At 60.0% G+C, this 21,922-nt stretch overlaps 2 non-coding genes across 2 annotated transcripts; both read left to right on the plus strand.

Moving 5' to 3' along the window:
- The first annotated feature begins 13,244 nt into the window (after positions 1-13,244).
- Positions 13,245-13,363, plus strand: LOC131862969 (5S ribosomal RNA). The gene has a single exon (XR_009361904.1). It is a non-coding gene; the product is annotated as a 5S ribosomal RNA (ribosomal RNA).
- Positions 13,364-21,180: 7,817 nt separating this feature from the next.
- Positions 21,181-21,299, plus strand: LOC131862977 (5S ribosomal RNA). The gene has a single exon (XR_009361912.1). It is a non-coding gene; the product is annotated as a 5S ribosomal RNA (ribosomal RNA).
- Positions 21,300-21,922: the final 623 nt, after the last annotated feature.

Consider the following 21,922-nt stretch of genomic DNA (forward strand, 5'->3'; position numbering starts at 1 on the left):
CCCGGTTACCCGAAAACCACCGCACCGTCGATGCTCGCGACAGTCATGCCGTGAGACTGTGCACCGTGCACGCGACCGAGTAAGGCCACTCAGAGACATCCATTTCCCAGGCATATGCCCCCTACGCACTTTTGGTGGTGCACCCCGCACGAACAATCCCGCCTCGACCAGCCTGAACAATTCCCCTCTCGAAGGAAGGCCTCGGCCTTAATCGTCCACGACAAACAGCTCGACGAGGCATGAAGCACCCACGGGAGCCGGAGCATGACGATGCAGAGTCTCGGTTCACAGGAGCCTGGGAAGAACATCCCGTACGGAACCCTTTACCCGAAAACATCCGAACCGCACATGCTCGCGACAGTCCTGCCGTTAGAGAATGCACCGTGCACGCGACCGAGTAAGGCCACTCAGAGACATCCATTTCCCAGGTATATGCCCCCTACGCACTTTTGGTGGCGCAACTCGCACGAACAGTCCCACCTCGACCCCGTAAACAAGCTTTTTTGCCTCGAAGAGTTCGTCGGAGACGAAGAAGCAACCTTCAGTGCAAACGTAGCACTCTTTTGTGCAACCGCCCAAACAACGCCCCCTCTACCCTCTGTCGAAACACTCGGCATTGCTGCTCCCTAAGGTGAGCTTCTCCTCATAGGCAATTCCGCTCTTATCCGGTCACGTTTGTGTGCCCGAATTTCGCAAGGCAACCTCCATGGGACATGGAAAAGACTCGAGAAGAGAGCTCGCTCACGGGAGAGAGAAGCCAAGGAGACCACGAGAGTGCTGAGAGTGGGACAGCGCTGAATAGGCGGGAGAAGCCTGCGCGTATAAACGGAGATATATATCCAATTGCAACGAAGGAACGTGCCAAAGATCGAGAACAATGGCAGAAATGCTAGTAACGTGCACTTCGGGACCAACGCATCACCGGAAGACAACCGCCAAACATCGAAAGAGTCGCGATGCTCCGCAACCTACGTGCAAAGCGGTCGCACACCGGGTAAGGGAGTGAGAGCCCCAAACATAGCTGGGCGAGGCGCTCACTCCGCTCTTTAATATCTCGTTAATACCGCCAAGGAAATGGCACAAGCACACACACACAAGCATCCTCGGAAGAGGACAGTTCGAGTGACAGGTCAAATCCAAGAGTTCCGAAGACTACCTCCAGGAACAATCGGGAACAAGACCGATTACAAGTCGTCGAGTCTGTTACTGGGCGAACACGAGATGCGCACAGGAAATCGATCAGCCCTCACAATGGCCCAAGGCCAGAGATCGGACTGCTACGATTTACCCCAACAATCATCGTGCCACTCTTCGCAGAGAGGTGATAGACGCCAACGAGCCCGCGCATAGCAATCGAGGTGTAAAAAGGGCGTTGAAGGCAGGAAGCCTGGACGAAAGAGGCTACGAGGTCACCTCGAAGCGGTCTAAGAATCGGGCGCACTTGGGGCGACTACCAGTGCCAACCCCTTATCCCGCGGTGCGTCCGACACACAGAAATTTCCAAGGCGGCCAAGGAGCCTCCCCGCATAGCAATCGGGGTGTGAGGTTACGGATGCAGCATTGATAGCAATCGAGGTGTGAGGCGAAGGATGCAGAAGTGAGAGCCGAGGGATGTAGCAGAGATAGCAATCGGGGTGTGTGATGCAGAAGAGATAGCAATCGAGGTGTGCGGTGGGAAGGGCCCAGCAGCCAGAATGCATGAAGCGACGGATGAAGCAGTGATGACAACCGGGCTGTGAGGAGAGGAGGGATGCAGCCAAGAAAGCAATCAGGGCTCGAGGCAAGGGATGCATCAAGGATAGCAATCATGTTGTGAGGCGAGATTCCAAAGGCTAAACGTGAGAGGCTGCAGGGTCGACTCAGAGAGGTCTATGCATGTGAGAGGCTGAAAGCAAGGTCGACTCGGAGCGGTCTATGCATCGGGCGCGCTTGGGGCGACTACCAGTGCCAACCCCTTATCCCGCGACGCGTCCGACAAAGAGAACGTTCCAAGGCGGCAGAGGAGGTTACCAGCCGAAGGATGCAGTAGCAATAACAGGTATAGTTCCGCGGCGGCCGAGAAGACTCACCGCATAGGAATCGGGATGCGAGGCGAGGGATGCGGCGGGAAGGCCCCGACGGCTAAACGGAAGAGGCTGCAGGGCCGCCTCGGAATGGTCCAAGCATCGGATGCGATTGGGACGACTACCAGTGCCAACCCCTTATCCCGCGATGCGTCCGATACACAGATAGTTCCAAGGCGGCCGAGGAGCCTCACCGCATATCAATCGGGGTGCGAGGCGAGGGATGGGGCGGGAAGGCCCCAACGGCTAGACGGAAGAGGCTTCAGGGCCACCTCGGAATGGTCCAAGCATCGGACGCGCTTGGGGCGACTGCCAGTGCCAACCCCTTATCCCGCGATGCGTCCGATACACAGATGGTTCCAAGGCGGCCGAGGAGCCTCACCGCATAGCAATCGGGGGTGCGAGGCGAGGGATGGGGCGGGAAGGCCCCAACGGCTAGACGGAAGAGGCTTCAGGGCCGCCTAGGAATGGTCCAAGCATCGGACACGCTTGGGGCGACTACCAGTGACAGCCCCCTATCCCGCGATGCGTCCGATACGAAGATGGTTCCAAGGCGGCCGAGGAGCCTCACCGCATAGCAATCGGGGTGCGAGGTGGGGGATGCGGCGAGATGGCCCCAACGGCTAGACGGAAGAGGCCACAGGGCCGCGTCGGAATAGTCCAAGCATCGGACGCGCTTGGGGCGACTACCAGTGACAACCCCTTATCCCGCGATGCGTCCGATACGAAGATAGTTCCAAGGCGGCCGAGGAGCCTCACCGCATAGCAATCGGGGTGCGAGGTGGGGGATGCGGCGAGATGGCCCCAACGGCTAGACGGAAGAGGCTGCAGGGCCGCCTCGGAATAGTCCAAGCATCGGACGCGCTTGGGGCCACTACCAGTGACAACCCCTTATCCCGCGATGCGTCCGATACGAAGATAGTTCCAAGGCGGCCGAAGAGCCTCACCGCATAGCAATCGGGGTGCGAGGTGGGGGATGCGGCGAGATGGCCCCAACGGCTAGACGGAAGAGGCCACAGGGCCGCCTCGGAATAGTCCAAGCATCGGACGCGCTTGGGGCGACTACCAGTGACAACCCCTTATCCCGCGATGCGTCCGATACGAAGATAGTTCCCAGGCGGCCGAGGAGCCTCACCGCATAGCAATCGGGGTGCGAGGCGAGGGATGCGGCGAGATGGCCCCAAAGGCTAGACGGAAGAGGCTGCAGGGCTGCCTCGGAATAGTCCAAGCATCGGACGCGCTTGGGGCGACTACCACTGCCAACCCCTTATCCCGCGATGCGTCCGATACACAGATAGTTCCGAGGCGGCCGAGGAGGTGGGGGATGCAGCGAGATGGCCCCAACGGCTAGACGGAAGAGGCTGCAGGGCCGCCTCGGAATAGTCCAAGCATCGGACGCGCTTGGGGCGACTACCAGTGACAACCCCTTATCCCGCGATGCGTCCGATACACAGATAGTTCCGAGGCGGCCAAGGAGCCTCACCGCATAGCAATCGTGGTGCGAGGTGGGGGATGCGGCGAGATGGCCCCAACGGCTAGACGGAAGAGGCTGCAGGGCCGCCTCGGAATGGTCCAAGCATCGGATGCGCTTGGGGCGACTACCACTGCCAACCCCTTATCCCGCGATGCGTCCGATACACAGATAGTTCCAAGGCGGCCGAGGAGCCTCACAGCATAGCAATCAGGGTGCGAGGCGAGGGATGCGGCGAGAAAGCCCCAACGGCTAGAGGGAAGAGGCTTCAGGTCCGCCTCGGAATGGTCCAAGCATCGGACGCGCTTGGGGCGACTACCAGTGACAACCCCTTATCCCGCGACGCGTCCGATACACAGATAGTTCCAAGGCGGCCGAGGAGCCTCACCGCATAGCAATCGGGGTGCGAGGCGAGGGATGCGGCGAGAAGGACCCAACGGCTACACGGAAGAGGCTTCGGGGCCGCCTCGGAATGGTCCAAGCATCGGACGCGCTTGGGGCGACTACCAGTGACAACCCCTTATCCCGCGACGCGTCCGATACACAGATAGTTCCAAGGCGGCCGAGGAGCCTCACCGCATAGCAATCGGGGTGCGAGGCGAGGGATGCGGCGAGAAGGACCCAACGGCTAGACGGAAGAGGCTTCGGGGCCGCCTCGGAATGGTCCAAGCATCGGACGCGCTTGGGGCGACTACCAGTGACAACCCCTTATCCCGCGACGCGTCCGATACACAGATAGTTCCAAGGCGGCCGAGGAGCCTCACCGCATAGCAATCGGGGTGCGAGGCGAGGGATGCGGCGAGAAGGACCCAACGGCTAGACGGAAGAGGCTTCGGGTCCGCCTCGGAATGGTCCAAGCATCGGACGCGCTTGGGGCGACTACCAGTGACAACCCCTTATCCCGCGACGCGTCCGATACACAGATAGTTCCAAGGCGGCCGAGGAGCCTCACCGCATAGCAATCGGGGTGCGAGGCGAGGGATGCGGCGAGAAGGACCCAACGGCTAGACGGAAGAGGCTTCGGGTCCGCCTCGGAATGGTCCAAGCATCGGACGCGCTTGGGGCGACTACCAGTGACAACCCCTTATCCCGCGACGCGTCCGATACACAGATAGTTCCAAGGCGGCCGAGGAGCCTCACCGCATAGCAATCGGGGTGCGAGGCGAGGGATGCGGCGAGAAGGACCCAACGGCTAGACGGAAGAGGCTTCGGGTCCGCCTCGGAATGGTCCAAGCATCGGACGCGCTTGGGGCGACTACCAGTGACAACCCCTTATCCCGCGACGCGTCCGATACACAGATAGTTCCGAGGCGGCCGAGGAGCCTCACCGCATAGCAATCGGGGTGCGAGGCGAAGGATGCGGCGAGAAGGACCCAACGGCTAGACGGAAGAGGCTTCGGGTCCGCCTCGGAATGGTCCAAGCATCGGACGCGCTTGGGGCGACTACCAGTGACAACCCCTTATCCCGCGACGCGTCCGATACACAGATAGTTCCAAGGCGGCCGAGGAGCCTCACCGCATAGCAATCGGGGTGCGAGGCGAGGGATGCGGCGAGAAGGACCCAACGGCTAGACGGAAGAGGCTTCAGGGCCGCCTCGGAATGGTCCAAGCATCGAACGCGCTTGGGGCGACTACCAGTGACAACCCCTTATCCCGCGACGCGTCCGATACACAGATAGTTCCGAGGCGGCCGAGGAGCCTCACCGCATAGCAATCGGGGTGCGAGGCGAGGGATGCGGCGAGAAGGACCCAACGGCTAGACGGAAGAGGCTTCAGGGCCGCCTCGGAATGGTCCAAGCATCGGACGCGCTTGGGGCGACTACCAGTGACAACCCCTTATCCCGCGACGCGTCCGATACACAGATAGTTCCGAGGCGGCCGAGGAGCCTCACCGCATAGCAATCGGGGTGCGAGGCGAGGGATGCGGCGAGAAGGACCCAACGGCTAGACGGAAGAGGCTTCAGGGCCGCCTCGGAATGGTCCAAGCATCGGACGCGCTTGGGGCGACTACCAATGACAACCCCTTATCCCGCGACGCGTCCGATACACAGATAGTTCCGAGGCGGCCGAGGAGCCTCACCGCATAGCAATCGGGGTGCGAGGCGAGGGATGCGGCGAGAAGGACCCAACGGCTAGACGGAAGAGGCTTCAGGGCCGCCTCGGAATGGTCCAAGCATCGGACGCGCTTGGGGCGACTACCAGTGACAACCCCTTATCCCGCGACGCGTCCGATACACAGATAGTTCCGAGGCGGCCGAGGAGCCTCACCGCATAGCAATCGGGGTGCGAGGCGAGGGATGCGGCGAGAAGGACCCAACGGCTAGACGGAAGAGGCTTCAGGGCCGCCTCGGAATGGTCCAAGCATCGGACGCGCTTGGGGCGACTACCGTTGCCAACCCCTTATCCCGCGATGCGTCTGATACACAGATAGTTCCGAGGCGGCCGAGGAGCCTCACCGCATAGCAATCGGGTTGCGAGGCAGATTATTGGGAAGGGAACCCCCTGGGATGCGGCTCAAGCAGTGCCCAAAGGGACTGGAATGCGGAATCACATCGAGAGACCCAAATGCTATACGAGGGCTCAAATCGAATTATCGATTTGGCCACGACATGGACGCATCGGAACGACTACCTTTGCCGAACCACTCGCAATTGCATCCATACCGAAACCAATAGACATTTCCGTTAGAGCCCTCGCATAGCATTCGGGAATCTCGCATGCCCCTCTAAATCGACCAATGCTGGCGCTCAATGAAAATCCGAGCGCTACCACCGTTCGAGCGCCAGCATTGGTCGAGTTAGAGGGGCACGGGGGAGAATGCTCCAGTCAACACCTCCCCTATATAAGTTATTTGTCCGATTCTCGCACAACCGTAGTCTGCCTCGTCGAATCAAACAACGGTCCCAGATTCCGACTTCCGTTCCGTAGAGACCCAAAAGCTAGATGGAGGCTCGCAAGAAAGAGAGTCGGCGCATAGCAATCGGGTTTCTCGAACGTTTAGGGACCGAGCTCACTTGCGGATAGGGCAAAATCCGCCAAGCAACCCAAAAGCTAGACGGGGGCTCGAATCGAATCGCCTAGGCGGCCACAACAACGACGTGTTGGATCGACTACCAGTGCCAAACCATTCAGCAAGACTAGTCTGTGTCGAGGCCGGATAGAGATTCTCAGAGAGCGCCCGCATAGCATTTAGGAGACCTGCCGCGTCCCTCACACTCGACAAATGGTGGTGCACGTTTATAAATCCGAGCGATCCCAACCCTTTCAAGCACCAACATCGGTCGAGATAGAGGGGCACGGAGGGGGCTGCGTGAGACAACACAGTCCCCTATATAAGTTATTTGTCCGATTCTCACACATCCGAAGAATGGTCATCAAATCGGACAACAGCCCAAACTTCCGACTTCCGTCCCAGAAAGCCCAAGAGCTATCTAAAACGTTCATGGCCGGAACTCGATCGCGGCTATACCAGTCCGCCAAGCAACCCAAAAGCTAGACTGGAGCTCTAGTCGAATCACCTCTGTGGCCATTGCAAGGACGTGTTGGAGCGACTACCATTGCCGAACCATTCCGCAGGTCGAGTCCATACCAAGGCCGCATAGAGATTCACGATGAGCTCCTGCATAGCAATCAGGAGACTTGCCGTGTCCATCACAATCGATAAATCCTGGTGCAAGATTTTTGCATCCGAGCGCTCCAACCAGTCGAGCACCAGCATCAATCGACATAAACGGGCACGGGGGGAGGATGCTCGAGAACACTACCTCCCCTATATAAGTTATTTGTCCGATTCTCAAGCAGCCGAAGTCTGGTCATCGAATCGGGTCAAAGACCACAACTTCCGACTTTACCCACAATGCAAGTCATCGAATCGAACATCGGCCCCCGAGTCGGACTCCATGCGTATGTCAGGTCATCGGACCCAAATTCCGCCTTCCTGCGCATGGCGGGCCATCAATATCAACTCGGTCATCGGACCCAAACTCCGCCTTTTTGCGTATGGCACGCCTTCAAATCGGTCATCGGACCCAAATTCCGCCTTCCTGTGCATGGCGGGCCATCAACATCAACTCGGTCATCGGACCCAAATTCCGCCTTTCTGCGCATGGCACGCCATCAACTCGGTCATCGGACCCAAATTCCGCCTTCCTGCGCATGGCAGGTCATCGGACACAAATTCAGACCTCGCCAATATGCCTACGTATCGAATCGGTCATCGGACCCAACTTCCGACTTCATCCATACTGTAGGGTCTTTGAGGTTGGCGCGGTGCGCTCAACCCAGGGAGTCGACCCATCGAAGCATACACCTCCCCTATATAAGCTATTTGTCCGATTCCCACACCTGTGTAGTTTGCACCTCTGACCAGGACATCGACCCCAACTTCCGAACTCGACTGCAACGACGGCACCAGCGCCTTGGTGCGCACCTTGCGACGCACAGTCCCAACATTCGCCTTCCTGCACATGGCAGGTCATCGGACCCAAATTCCGACCTCGCGAGTATGCCTACATATCGAATCGGTCATCGGACCCAACTTCCGACTTCATCCATACCGTAGGGTCTTTGAGGTTGGCGCGGTGCGCTCAACCCGGGGAGTCGACCCAACGAAGCATACACCTCCCCTATATAAGCTATTTGTCCGATTCCCACACCTGTGTAGTTTGCACCTCCGATCAAGACATCGACCCCAACTTCCGAACTCGCCTCCAACGACCGAACCAGCGCCTTGGTGCGCACCTTGCAACGCACAGTGCCAACATTCGCCTTCCTGCACGTGGCAGGTCATCGGACCCAAATTCCGACCTCGCGAGTATGCCTACATATCGAATCGGTCATCGGACCCAACTTCCGACTTCATCCATACCGTAGGGTCTTTGAGGTTGGCGCGGTGCGCTCAACCCGGGGAGTCGACCCAACGAAGCATACACCTCCCCTATATAAGCTATTTGTCCGATTCCCACACCTGTGTAGCTTGCACCTCCGATCAGGACATCGACCCCAACTTCCGAACTCGACTAAAAAGACCGCACCAGCGCCTTGGTGTGCACCTTGCAACGCACAGTGTCAACATTCGCCTTCCTGCACATGGCAGGTCATCGGACCCAAATTCCGACCTCATGAGCATACCTACTAATCGAATCGGTCATCGGACCCAACTTCCGACTTCATCCATACCGTAGGGTCTTTGAGGTTGGCGCGGTGCGCTCAACCTGGGGAGTCGACCCATCGAAGCATACACCTCCCCTATATAAGCTATTTGTCCGATTCCGACACCTGTGTAGTTTGCACCTCCGCTCAGGACATCGACCCCAACTTCCGAACTCGCCTGCAACGATCCGAACCAGCGCCTTGGTGCGCACCAAAAGTGCGCACTTTTGGAGGGCACTTTTCTGCGCTCCAAAGGTGCGCACTTTTGGAGGGCACTTTTTGGAGGGCACTTTTCTGCGCTCCAAAGGTGCGCACTTTTGGAGGGCACTTTTTGGAGGGCACTTTTCTGCGCTCCAAAGGTGCGCACTTTTGGAGGGCACTTTTTGGAGGGCACTTTTCTGCGCTCCAAAGGTGCGCACTTTTGGAGGGCACTTTTTGGAGGGCACTTTTCTGCGCTCCAAAGGTGCGCACTTTTGGAGGGCACTTTTTGGAGGGCACTTTTCTGCGCTCCAAAGGTGCGCACTTTTGGAGGGCACTTTTTGGAGGGCACTTTTCTGCGCTCCAAAGGTGCGCACTTTTGGAGGGCACTTTTTGGAGGGCACTTTTCTGCGCTCCAAAGGTGCGCACTTTTGGAGGGCACTTTTTGGAGGGCACTTTTCTGCGCTCCAAAGGTGCGCACTTTTGGAGGGCACTTTTTGGAGGGCACTTTTCTGCGCTCCAAAGGTGCGCACTTTTGGAGGGCACTTTTTGGAGGGCACTTTTCTGCGCTCCAAAGGTGCGCACTTTTGGAGGGCACTTTTGTGCACTCCAAAGGTGCGCACTTTTGGAGGGCACTTTTCCTGTGCTCCAAAGGTGCACACCTAGGTGAGCACCTTCGACCACACCTTGTAGCACACCAAACTCTGACTTTCGACTTCATCCGCAATGCAGGGTCTTTGAGGTTGGCGCAATGCGCACAACCAGGGGAGTCGACCCATCAAACCCAACACCTCCCCTATATAAGCTATTTGTCTGATTCTCATACATGCGTAGCCTGCAGGAGCAATTAGGACATCGACCCCAACTTTCGGCTTCTAAACGAAAACAAGGTCTTTGAGGTTGGTGTAATGCGAACAACTAGGGGAGTCAACCCATCAAACCCAACACCTCCCCTATATAAGCTATTTGTCTGATTCTCATACATGTGTAGTCTACAGGAGCAATTAGGACATCGACCCCAACTTTTGACTTCTTAACGAAAACAAGGTCTTTGAGGTTGACGTAATGCGCACAACCAGGGGAGTCGACCCATCAAACCCAACACCTCCCCTATATAAGCTATTTGTCCGATTCTCATACATGTGTAGCCTGCAGGAGCCATTAGGACATTGACCCCAACTTTTGACTTCTTAACGAAAACAAGGTCTTTGAGGTTGGCGTAATGCGCACAACCAAGGGAGTTGACCCATCAAACCCAACACCTCCCCTATATAAGCTATTTGTCTGATTCTCATACATGTGTAGCCTGCAACAACGATTAGGACATCCACCCCAACTTCTGAATTCGTCTGCGTTGACCGCACCAAAGGTGCACGCCTTGGTGCTCACCAAAATCCGACTTCCGACTTCTTCTGCTATGCGGGGTCTTTGAGGTTGGCGCAGTGCGCACAACCAGGGGAGTCAACCCACCGAATGCAACACCTCCCCTATATAAGCTATTTGTCTGATTCTCATACATGCGTAGACTGCAGCAATGATTAGGACATCCACCCCAACTTTTGACTTCTTAAACAAGACAGGGTCTTTGAAGTTGGTGCAGTGCACACAACCAGGGGAGTCGACCCATCAAACGCAACACCTCCCCTATATAAAGCTATTTGTCCGATTCTCATACGTGTAGTCTGCAGCAGCGATTAGGACATCGACCCCAACTTCCGAATTCGTTTGCATTGACCGCACCAAAGGTGCACGCCTTGGTGTGCACCCTGGAGTGCACTTTGGTGCTCACCTCGGTGCACACTTTGGTGTGCACCTCGGTGTGCACCAAAGGTGCGCACCTTGGAGCGCACCAAAGGTGTACACTTTGGAGCGCACCACATAGGGTCTTTGAGAGGTTGGCGCAGTGCGCACACCAAGGTGGGTGTTGAGGTGCGTGCCGAGGTGGGTGGGTGCTAGGGTGCGCTCCATGGTGGGTGCCAGGGTGGGTGCGTGCTAGGGTGGATTCCAAAGAGGGTCATAGGGTGGGTGCCAAGGTGGGTTGGTGATATAGTGGGTTCAAAGGTGGGTACTAGGGTGGGTTCCAAGGTGGGTCACAAGTTGGGTGCCAGGATGCGTGGGTGTTAGGTTGGGTGCCAAGGTGGGCTCCTGCGTGGGTGGGTGCTAGGGTGGGTTTCAAGGTGGACGCGAGGGCGGGTGCCAAGGTGGGTAACAAGTTGGGTGTTAGGATGGGTGAGTGCTAGAGTGGGTGCCAAGGTGGGTGGGTGCTAAGGTGGATGCCAAGGTGGTTCACAGGGTGGGTGGGTTCTAGGGTGAGTTCCAAGGTGGGTCACAGGTTCAGTGCTAGGGTGGGTGTCAAGGCGGGTGTCGAGGTGCCTGGGTGCTAGGGTGTGGATGCCAATGTGGGTCATAGGGTGGGTACTAGGGTGGGCTGCAATGTGGGTGCCAAGGTGGGTAACATGCTCGGTGGGTTCTAAATTGGGTGCCAGGGTGGGTGTGCACCCACCTTGCCCGAGGTGGGTGCCAAGGTGCCAGTGTGGGTGGGTGCTAAGGTGGATGCCAAGGTGGGTGAGAAGGTGGGTGATAGGTTGAGTGGTAGGATGGGTGGGTGCCAAGATGGGTCACAGGGTGGGTGCAAGGGTGGGTAGGTGCTAGGGTTGGTGTCAGGGTGGGTGGGTGCTAGGTTGGGTTCCAAGGTGGGTGCGAGGGTGAGTGTCAAGGTGGGTCACAGGTTAGGTGCTAGGATGGGTGAGTGCTAGGGTGCAAAGGTGCCAGGGTGGGTGCTAGGATGGGTCGATGCTAGGGTGAGTGGCAAGGTGGGTCCACAAGTGTCAAGGTGGGTGCCGAGGTGGGTGCCAAGTCGGCGACTGCTATGGTGGATGCCAAGGTGGGTCACGGGGTGGGTGCCAAGTTGCTAGGTTGGGTTCCAAGGTGGGTGCCAACGTGGGTGCTAGGGTGCGTGGGTTAAAGGGTGTGTCACAACGTGGGTGCCAGGATGGGTGCGCACCCACACTGGCCAAGACGGGTGCGGGTGCAAGGTTGGGTTCCAAGCCCGGTCACAGGCTGGGTGCTAGGATGGGTGGGTGCCAAGGTGGGCACCAGGGTGGGTGCACCCACCCTGGCCAAGGTGGGTCACGGGGTGGGTCCTAGGGTGGGTAACGGGGTGGGTACTAAGGTGCGTGCCAAGGTGGGTCATAGGGTGGGTGCCAAGGTGGGCACCAGGGTGGGTGTGCACCAACCCTAGCCAGGGTAGGTCACGGGGTGGTTGTCGGGGTGGGCGTCAAGGAGCCAAGGTGGGTGGCAAGTAGCCAAGTTGCGTGCCAAGGTGGGTGTCGGGGTGGGTGCCAAGGATCCAAGGTGGGTGCCAAGGAACCAAGGTGGGTGTCTGGGTGGGTGCCGAGGTGGGAGCCAGGGTGGGTCCCAAGGTGAGTGCAAAGGTGGGTGCCAGGGTCAAGGTGAGTGCCAATGTGGGTTCCAAGGTGCCAGGGTCAGGGTGAGTGCCAATGTGGGTTCAAAGGTGCTAAGTTGGGTGCGAGGTTGGGTGCGAGGGTGGGTGGGTGCCAAGGTGTGCTAGGTGGAAGCCCGGGTGGGTCGGCATCCCATGGGTGTCGAGTTGGGTGCCTGATGGGTGCTTCTTGTCAAGTTTTAGTCGTCGGGACTCATTTCGAGCCTTAGAGGTCGTTTCTTGTCCGGTTGCCCTGTCTTCGACCTGGGAACCCAATTTTGGTCCTCGGGTCCCATTTTTTTTTGTCTCGCATCCCACTTTTGGCCTGTGGCCTTTTCGGGGTCGATTCTCGTTTTGGGCATCAGAGCATGTTTCTTCTCCTAAAACCCAATATTTGTTTATTAAGTCTCGGAACACATTTTTGTTCTCGTGGACCCATCATGGGTCTTGGAACGCATTTGTGGTCCTTGGGTCCCATTTTGCATCCCGAAACTTGTGTTTTGGTGCTTGATCCCTATTTTGGGTGCCCACCTTGCACCAAGTGCGCACCCGGGGCAAACCGAGCGCCTTGGTGCACCGGGGCAAGATCGAGCGTGCACCCGAGGCGCCCCGAACATGCACCAAGGTGCACTCGGCCCACATGTGAGCGCAGGTCGTTGCGCCCGAGGTGGTGTGTGGGCACCGCGTTGCAGACGGGACACTGCACGCACACGACGCCCCCTCCAGGTGCACGCACGTAGGCCGGGCCGGGTGCACACCCGACGCCCTAGCAAGGTGCGCGCACCCGGGCAGGGCTCACACTTGGCGAACGGGGCGCACTTCGCGAGGGAGGGTGTGCACCTCGACGGGGGTGGGTGGCCGGGGTGGATTCGCACGTGGGTCGCGGTTTGCTAAGTACACACTGCGACAAGCTCATAACGGGTGCGATCATACCAGCATTAGTGCACCGGATCCCATCAGAACTCCGCAGTTAAGCGCGCTTGGGCCGGAGTAGTACTGGGATGGGTGACCTCCCGGGAAGTCCCGGTGTTGCACCCTTTTTTAGTTTTTCGCCGGGCGTCGCAATGCTATTTGAATAAACCTTTTGCCCGTTTGCGTTCTCGTCGGGGCCGGGCCGGGCCGGGGTGCGCTGCCCGCACTACCGCGCGCGCGGGGGCGACACCGAGCGCGCACCCGAGGCGCCCCGAGCACACAGGCCACGGTGCAACCCGGGCGTTGTGCGCGCACCCCGGTGCGCCCGAGGTGCTGCGCGCGCACCCAGGTGAAATCGGTGTGCACCTCGGCCAGTGCGCGCTCGGTCGAGTCGCGCACGTTGGCCAAGGTGCACGGTGATGTTTCTTACTCTAAGGTTCCGCACCAGACGCCCGGGACAGGTGAGCGAAGCTGGGCGGGGCCGGGTGCGCGGCCGGGGCAGGTGCACGCAGCTGGAGAGAGCTTTGGAGCACACTTCGGAGCGCACCAATGATGCGCTCCATTCAAAAGTTTCCTGAAAAGGCAAAAAAAGTTGAGATTATAGAATTTCCCACTTGAGAGATTGTAAAAAAAAAAAATTTAAAATGAAGGAAACGCGGGTGCCAAGGTGTGCGCAGCCCAGCCAAGGTGTGCGCACCAAGGCGCCCACCCTGGCGAAGGTGCACGCAAGGTGCGCACCCGAGGCAAACCGGACAATTAACCCAACTTTCGACTTCGCGCGCACCTTGGAGCGCACTTCGGAGCGCTCCTTGGTGCGCACCAATCTTGGGCACCTCGGAGTGCACCATGGCGCCCACCAAGGTGCGCACCCGGGGCAAACCGAGCTCCGACTTCGTGCGCACCTTGGAGCGCACGAAAGGTGCGCACCATGGCGCCCACCAAGGTGCGCAGCCCAGCCAAGGCGTGCGCATCAAGGTGCGCACCCTGGCGAAGGTGCGCACCCGGGGCAAACCGAGCTCCGACTTCGTGCGCACCTTGGAGCGCACAAAAGGTGCGCAACCCAGCCAAGGTGTGCGCACCCCGGTCAAACCGAGCTCCGAATCGTGCGCACCAGAGGTGCACGCCATCGTGCGCACCTTGGAGCACACTTCGGAGCCCTCCTTGGTGCGCGCCGATGTTGCGCACCTCGGAGCGCACCCGGGGAAAACAATGCAATTAACCCGACTTTCGACTTCGTGGGCACCTCGGAGCGCTCTCGGGTTCGCACCTCGGAGCACACCGAGGTGCGCACCTTTGATGCGCTGCCTTCACCAATTTCCAGAAAAGGCAAGAAAACATTGAGAAGGTGTGCGCACCGAGGTGCCCACCCTGGCGAAGGTGCACGCGAGGTGCGCACCCGGGGCAAACCGGGCTCCGACTTCGTGCACGCCGCACCTTGGAGCACACTTCGGAGCGCTCCTTGGTGCGCACCAGGGCGCGCAACCCAGCCGAGGTGCCCACCCCGGCGAAGGTGCACGCGAGGTGCGCACCCGGGGCAAACCGGGCTCCGACTTCGTGCACGCCATGGTGCCCACCGCGGCGAAGGTGCACGCGAGGTGCGCACCCGGGGCAAACCGGGCTCCGACTTCGTGCACGCCGCACCTTGGAGCACACTTCGGAGCGCTCCTTGGTGCGCACCATGGTGCCCACCAGGGCGCGCAACCCCGCCGAAGGTGCACGCGAGGTGCGCACCCGGGGCAAACCGGGCTCCGACTTCGTGCACGCCGCACCTTGGAGCACACTTCGGAGCGCTCCTTGGTGCGCACCATGGTGCCCACCAGGGCGCGCAACCCCGCCGAAGGTGCACGCGAGGTGCGCACCCGGGGCAAACCGGGCTCCGACTTCGTGCACGCCATGGTGCGCACCGCGGCGAAGGTGCGCACCCGGGGCAAACCGGGCTCCGACTTCGTGCACGCCGCACCTTGGAGCACACTTCGGAGCGCTCCTTGGTGCGCACCAGGGCGCGCAACCCAGCCGAGGTGCCCACCCCGGCGAAGGTGCACGCGAGGTGCGTACCCGGGGCAAACCGGGCTCCGACTTCGTGCACGCCGCACCTTGGAGCACACTTCGGAGCGCTCCTTGGTGCGCACCATGGTGCCCACCAGGCCGCGCAACCCAGCCAAGGTGTGCGCACCAAGGTGCACGCGAGGTGCGCACCCGGGGCAAACCGGGGTCCGACTTCGTGCACGCCGCACCTTGGAGCACACATCGGGGCGCTCCCGGGTTCGCACCGGCGTTGCGCACCGTGGTGGGCACCTCGGAGCACACCAAGGTGGGCAGCGAGGTGCGCACCTTTGATGCGATGCCTTCACTAATTTCCATAAAAGGCAAAAAAAAAACGAGATTTTAAAATTTCCGTTTTGAAAGATAGTGAGAAAAAGGGAATGCTGGTGCCATCTTGAGCCCGCCCTGGTGCGCAGCCCAGCCAAGGTGTGCGCACCAAGGTGCCCACCCTGGCGAAGGTGCGCGCCCGGGCAATTAATCCAACTTCCAACTTCGCGCGCGCCAGGGTGGGAGCGCACCCAACAACCGGGCCTGGGAAGAGCCAATGCGAGAAACCCCACCAAACGCTCTGACAAAAAAAGAGGGGGCGCTCCAGTAACCCCGCTTCGGAGCGCACCCTGGGCAAACCCAGCCAAGGTGCCCACCCCGGCCAAGGTGCAGGCGAGGTGCGCACCCGGGGCAAACCGGGCTCCGACAACGTGCACGCCGCACCTTGGAGCACACTTCGTAGCGCTCCCGGGTGCGCACCTCAGAGCACACCAAGGTGGGCAGCGAGGTGCGCACCTTTGATGCGCTGCCTTCACTAATTTCCAGAAAAGGCAAAAAAAAAAGGAGATTTTAAAATTTCCGTTTTGAAAGATAGTGAAAAAAACGGAACGCGCGTGCCATCTTGAGCCCGCCCTGGTGCGCAGCCCAGGTAAGGTGCCCACCCTGGCAAAGGTGCGCACCCGGGCAATTAACCCTACTTCCGACTTCGTGCGCGCCAGGGTGGCAACCGGGCCTCGGAAGAGCCAATGCGAGAAACCCCACCAAACGCTCCGACAAAAAAAGAGGCGGCGCTCCAATAACCCCGCTTCGGAGCGCAGCCGGGGCAAACCCAGCCAAGGTGCCCACCCCGACGAAGGTGCACGCGAGGTGCGCACCCGGGGCAAACCGGGCTCCGACAACGTGCACGCAGCACCTTGGAGCACACTTCGAAGCACTCCCGGGTGCCCACCGGCGTTGCGCACCGTGGTGGGCAGCGAGGTGCGCACCTTTGATGCGCTGCCTTCACTAATTTCCAGAAAAAGGCAAAAAAAAATGAGATTTTAAAATTTCCGTTTTGAAAGATAGTGAAAAAAAAGGAACGCGGGTGCCATCTTGAGCCCGCCCTGGTGCGCAGCCCAGGCAAGGCATGCGCACCAAGGTGCCCACCCGAGGTGCACACCCGGGGCAAACCGGGCTCCGACTTCGTGCAGGCCGCACCTTGGAGCACACTTCGGAGCGCTCCTTGGTGCGCACCATGGTGCCCACCAGGGCGCGCAACCCAGCCAAGGTCTGCACACCAAGGTGCCCACCCCGGCGAAGGTGCACGCGAGGTGCGCACCCGGGGCAAACCGGGCTCCGACTTCGTGCACGCCATGGTGCCCACCGCGGCGAAGGTGCACGCGAGGTGCGCACCCGGGGCAAACCGGGCTCCGACTTCGTGCACGCCGCACCTTGGAGCACACTTCGGAGCGCTCCTTGGTGCGCACCATGGTGCCCACCAGGGCGCGCAACCCAGCCAAGGTGTGCGCACCAAGGTGCACGCGAGGTGCGCACCCGGGGCAAACCGGGGTCCGACTTCGTGCACGCCGCACCTTGGAGCACACATCGGAGCGCTCCCAGGTTCGCACCAGCGTTGCGCACCTTTGATGCGCTGCCTTCACTAATTTCAAGAAAAGGCAAAAAAAAACGAGATTTTAAAATTTCCGTTCTGAAAGATAGTGAAAAAAACGGAACGCGGGTGCCATCTTGAGCCCTTCCTGGTGCGCAGCCCAGGCAAGTTGTGCGCACCAAGGTGCCCACCCTGGCGGAGGTGCGCGCCCGGGGCAATCCGGGCTCCGACTTCGTGCACTGCATGGTGCCCACCAAGGCGCGCAACCCAGCCAAGGTGCCCACCGCAGCGAAGGTGCACGCGAGGTGCGCACCCGAGGTGCACACCCGGGGCAAACCGGGCTCCGACTTCGTGCACGCCGCACCTTGGAGCACACTTCAGAGCGCTCCTTGGTGCGCACCAGGGCGCGCAACCCAGCCGAGGTGCCCACCCCGGCGAAGGTGCACGCGAGGTGCGCACCCGGGGCAAACCGGGCTCCGACTTCGTGCACGCCATGGTGCCCACCGCGGCGAAGGTGCGCACCCGGGGCAAACCGGGCTCCGACTTCGTGCACGCCGCACCTTGGAGCACACTTCGGAGCGCTCCTTGGTGCGCACCATGGTGCCCACCAGGCCGCGCAACCCAGCCAAGGTGTGCGCACCAAGGTGCACGCGAGGTGCGCACCCGGGGCAAACCGGGGTCCGACTTCGTGCACGCCGCACCTTGGAGCACACATCGGGGCGCTCCCGGGTTCGCACCGGCGTTGCGCACCGTGGTGGGCACCTCGGAGCACACCAAGGTGGGCAGCGAGGTGCGCACCTTTGATGCGATGCCTTCACTAATTTCCATAAAAGGCAAAAAAAAAACGAGATTTTAAAATTTCCGTTTTGAAAGATAGTGAGAAAAAGGGAATGCTGGTGCCATCTTGAGCCCGCCCTGGTGCGCAGCCCAGCCAAGGTTTGCGCACCAAGGTGCCCACCCTGGCGAAGGTGCGCGCCCGGGCAATTAACCCAACTTCCAACTTCGCGCGCGCCAGGGTGGGAGCGCACCCAACAACCGGGCCTGGGAAGAGCCAATGCGAGAAACCCCACCAAACTCTCTGACAAAAAAAGAGGGGGCGCTCCAGTAACCCCGCTTCGGAGCGCACCCTGGGCAAACCCAGCCAAGGTGCCCACCCCGGCCAAGGTGCAGGCGAGGTGCGCACCCGGGGCAAACCGGGCTCCGACAACGTGCACGCCGCACCTTGGAGCACACTTCGTAGCGCTCCCGGGTGCGCACCTCAGAGCACACCAAGGTGGGCAGCGAGGTGCGCACCTTTGATGCGCTGCCTTCACTAATTTCCAGAAAAGGCAAAAAAAAAAGGAGATTTTAAAATTTCCGTTTTGAAAGATAGTGAAAAAAACGGAACGCGCGTGCCATCTTGAGCCCGCCCTGGTGCGCAGCCCAGGTAAGGTGCCACCCTGGCAAAGGTGCGCACCCGGGCAATTAACCCTACTTCCGACTTCGTGCGCGCCAGGGTGGCAACCGGGCCTCGGAAGAGCCAATGCGAGAAACCCCACCAAACGCTCCGACAAAAAAAGAGGCGGCGCTCCAATAACCCCGCTTCGGAGCGCAGCCGGGGCAAACCAAGCCAAGGTGCCCACCCCGACGAAGGTGCACGCGAGGTGCGCACCCGGGGCAAACCGGGCTCCGACAACGTGCACGCAGCACCTTGGAGCACACTTCGAAGCACTCCCGGGTGCCCACCGGCGTTGCGCACCGTGGTGGGCAGCGAGGTGCGCACCTTTGATGCGCTGCCTTCACTAATTTCCAGAAAAAGGCAAAAAAAAATGAGATTTTAAAATTTCCGTTTTGAAAGATAGTGAAAAAAAAGGAACGCGGGTGCCATCTTGAGCCCGCCCTGGTGCGCAGCCCAGGCAAGGCATGCGCACCAAGGTGCCCACCCGAGGTGCACACCCGGGGCAAACCGGGCTCCGACTTCGTGCAGGCCGCACCTTGGAGCACACTTCGGAGCGCTCCTTGGTGCGCACCATGGTGCCCACCAGGGCGCACCCGAGGCAAACCGGGCTCCGACTTCGTGCACGCCGCACCTTGGAGCACACATCGGAGCGCTCCCAGGTTCGCACCAGCGTTGCGCACCTTTGATGCGCTGCCTTCACTAATTTCCAGAAAAGGCAAAAAAAAACGATATTTTAAAATTTCCGTTCTGAAAGATAGTGAAAAAAACGGAACGCGGGTGCCATCTTGAGCCCTTCCTGATGCGCAGCCCAGGCAAGTTGTGCGCACCAAGGTGCCCACCCTGGCGGAGGTGCGCGCCCGGGGCAAACCGGGCTCCGACTTCGTGCACTGCATGGTGCCCACCAAGGCGCGCAACCCAGCCAAGGTGCCCACCGCAGCGAAGGTGCACGCGAGGTGCGCACCCGAGGTGCACACCCGGGGCAAACCGGGCTCCGACTTCGTGCACGCCGCACCTTGGAGCACACTTCAGAGCGCTCCTTGGTACGCACCAGGGCGCGCAACCCAGCCAAGGTGCTCACCCCGGCGAAGGTGCACGCGAGGTGCGCACCCGGGGCAAACCGGGCTCGGACTTCGTGCACGCCGCACCTTGGAGCACACATCGGAGCGCTCCCGGGTTCGCACCAGCATTGCGCACCTTTGATGCGCTGCCTTCACTAATTTCCAGAAAAGGCAAAAAAAAGAAAAAAATGAGATTTTAAAATTTCCGTTTTGAAAGATAGTGAAAAAAACGGAACGCGGGTGCCATCTTGAGCCCGCCCTGGTGTGCAGCCCAGGCAAGTTGTGCGCACCAAGGCACCCACCCTGGCCAAGGTGGGTCACGGGGTGGGTCCTAGGGTGGGTAACGGGGTGGGTACTAAGGTGCGTGCCAAGGTGGGTCATAGGGTGGGTGCCAAGGTGGGCACCAGGGTGGGTGTGCACCAACCCTAGCCAGGGTAGGTCACGGGGTGGTTGTCGGGGTGGGCGTCAAGGAGCCAAGGTGGGTGGCAAGTAGCCAAGTTGCGTGCCAAGGTGGGTGTCGGGGTGGGTGCCAAGGATCCAAGGTGGGTGCCAAGGAACCAAGGTGGGTGTCTGGGTGGGTGCCGAGGTGGGAGCCAGGGTGGGTCCCAAGGTGAGTGCAAAGGTGGGTGCCAGGGTCAAGGTGAGTGCCAATGTGGGTTCCAAGGTGCCAGGGTCAGGGTGAGTGCCAATGTGGGTTCAAAGGTGCTAAGTTGGGTGCGAGGTTGGGTGCGAGGGTGGGTGGGTGCCAAGGTGTGCTAGGTGGAAGCCCGGGTGGGTCGGCATCCCATGGGTGTCGAGTTGGGTGCCTGATGGGTGCTTCTTGTCAAGTTTTAGTCGTCGGGACTCATTTCGAGCCTTAGAGGTCGTTTCTTGTCCGGTTGCCCTGTCTTCGACCTGGGAACCCAATTTTGGTCCTCGGGTCCCATTTTTTTTTGTCTCGCATCCCACTTTTGGCCTGTGGCCTTTTCGGGGTCGATTCTCGTTTTGGGCATCAGAGCATGTTTCTTCTCCTAAAACCCAATATTTGTTTATTAAGTCTCGGAACACATTTTTGTTCTCGTGGACCCATCATGGGTCTTGGAACGCATTTGTGGTCCTTGGGTCCCATTTTGCATCCCGAAACTTGTGTTTTGGTGCTTGATCCCTATTTTGGGTGCCCACCTTGCACCAAGTGCGCACCCGGGGCAAACCGAGCGCCTTGGTGCACCGGGGCAAGATCGAGCGTGCACCCGAGGCGCCCCGAACATGCACCAAGGTGCACTCGGCCCACATGTGAGCGCAGGTCGTTGCGCCCGAGGTGGTGTGTGGGCACCGCGTTGCAGACGGGACACTGCACGCACACGACGCCCCCTACAGGTGCACGCACGTAGGCCGGGCCGGGTGCACACCCGACGCCCTAGCAAGGTGCGCGCACCCGGGCAGGGCTCACACTTGGCGAACGGGGCGCACTTCGCGAGGGAGGGTGTGCACCTCGACGGGGGTGGGTGGCCGGGGTGGATTCGCACGTGGGTCGCGGTTTGCTAAGTACACACTGCGACAAGCTCATAACGGGTGCGATCATACCAGCGTTAGTGCACCGGATCCCATCAGAACTCCGCAGTTAAGCGCGCTTGGGCCGAAGTAGTACTGGGATGGGTGACCTCCCGGGAAGTCCCGGTGTTGCACCCTTTTTTAGTTTTTCGCCGGGCATCGCAATGCTATTTGAATAAACCTTTTGCCCGTTTGCGTTCTCGTCGGGGCCGGGCCGGGCCGGGGTGCGCTGCCCGCACTACCGCGCGCGCGGGGGCGACACCGAGCGCGCACCCGAGGCGCCCCGAGCACACAGGCCACGGTGCAACCCGGGCGTTGTGCGCGCACCCCGGTGCGCCCGAGGTGCTGCGCGCGCACCCAGGTGAAATCGGTGTGCACCTCGGCCAGTGCGCGCTCGGTCGAGTCGCGCACGTTGGCCAAGGTGCACGGTGATGTTTCTTACTCTAAGGTTCCGCACCAGACGCCCGGGACAGGTGAGCGAAGCTGGGCGGGGCCGGGTGCGCGGCCGGGGCAGGTGCACGCAGCTGGAGAGAGCTTTGGAGCACACTTCGGAGCGCACCAATGATGCGCTCCATTCAAAAGTTTCCTGAAAAGGCAAAAAAAGTTGAGATTATAGAATTTCCCACTTGAGAGATTGTAAAAAAAAAAAATTTAAAATGAAGGAAACGCGGGTGCCAAGGTGTGCGCAGCCCAGCCAAGGTGTGCGCACCAAGGCGCCCACCCTGGCGAAGGTGCACGCAAGGTGCGCACCCGAGGCAAAC

Source organism: Cryptomeria japonica, unplaced genomic scaffold (assembly GCF_030272615.1).
Source record: "Cryptomeria japonica unplaced genomic scaffold, Sugi_1.0 HiC_scaffold_54, whole genome shotgun sequence".
In the NCBI taxonomy this organism is placed as follows: domain Eukaryota; kingdom Viridiplantae; phylum Streptophyta; class Pinopsida; order Cupressales; family Cupressaceae; genus Cryptomeria; species Cryptomeria japonica.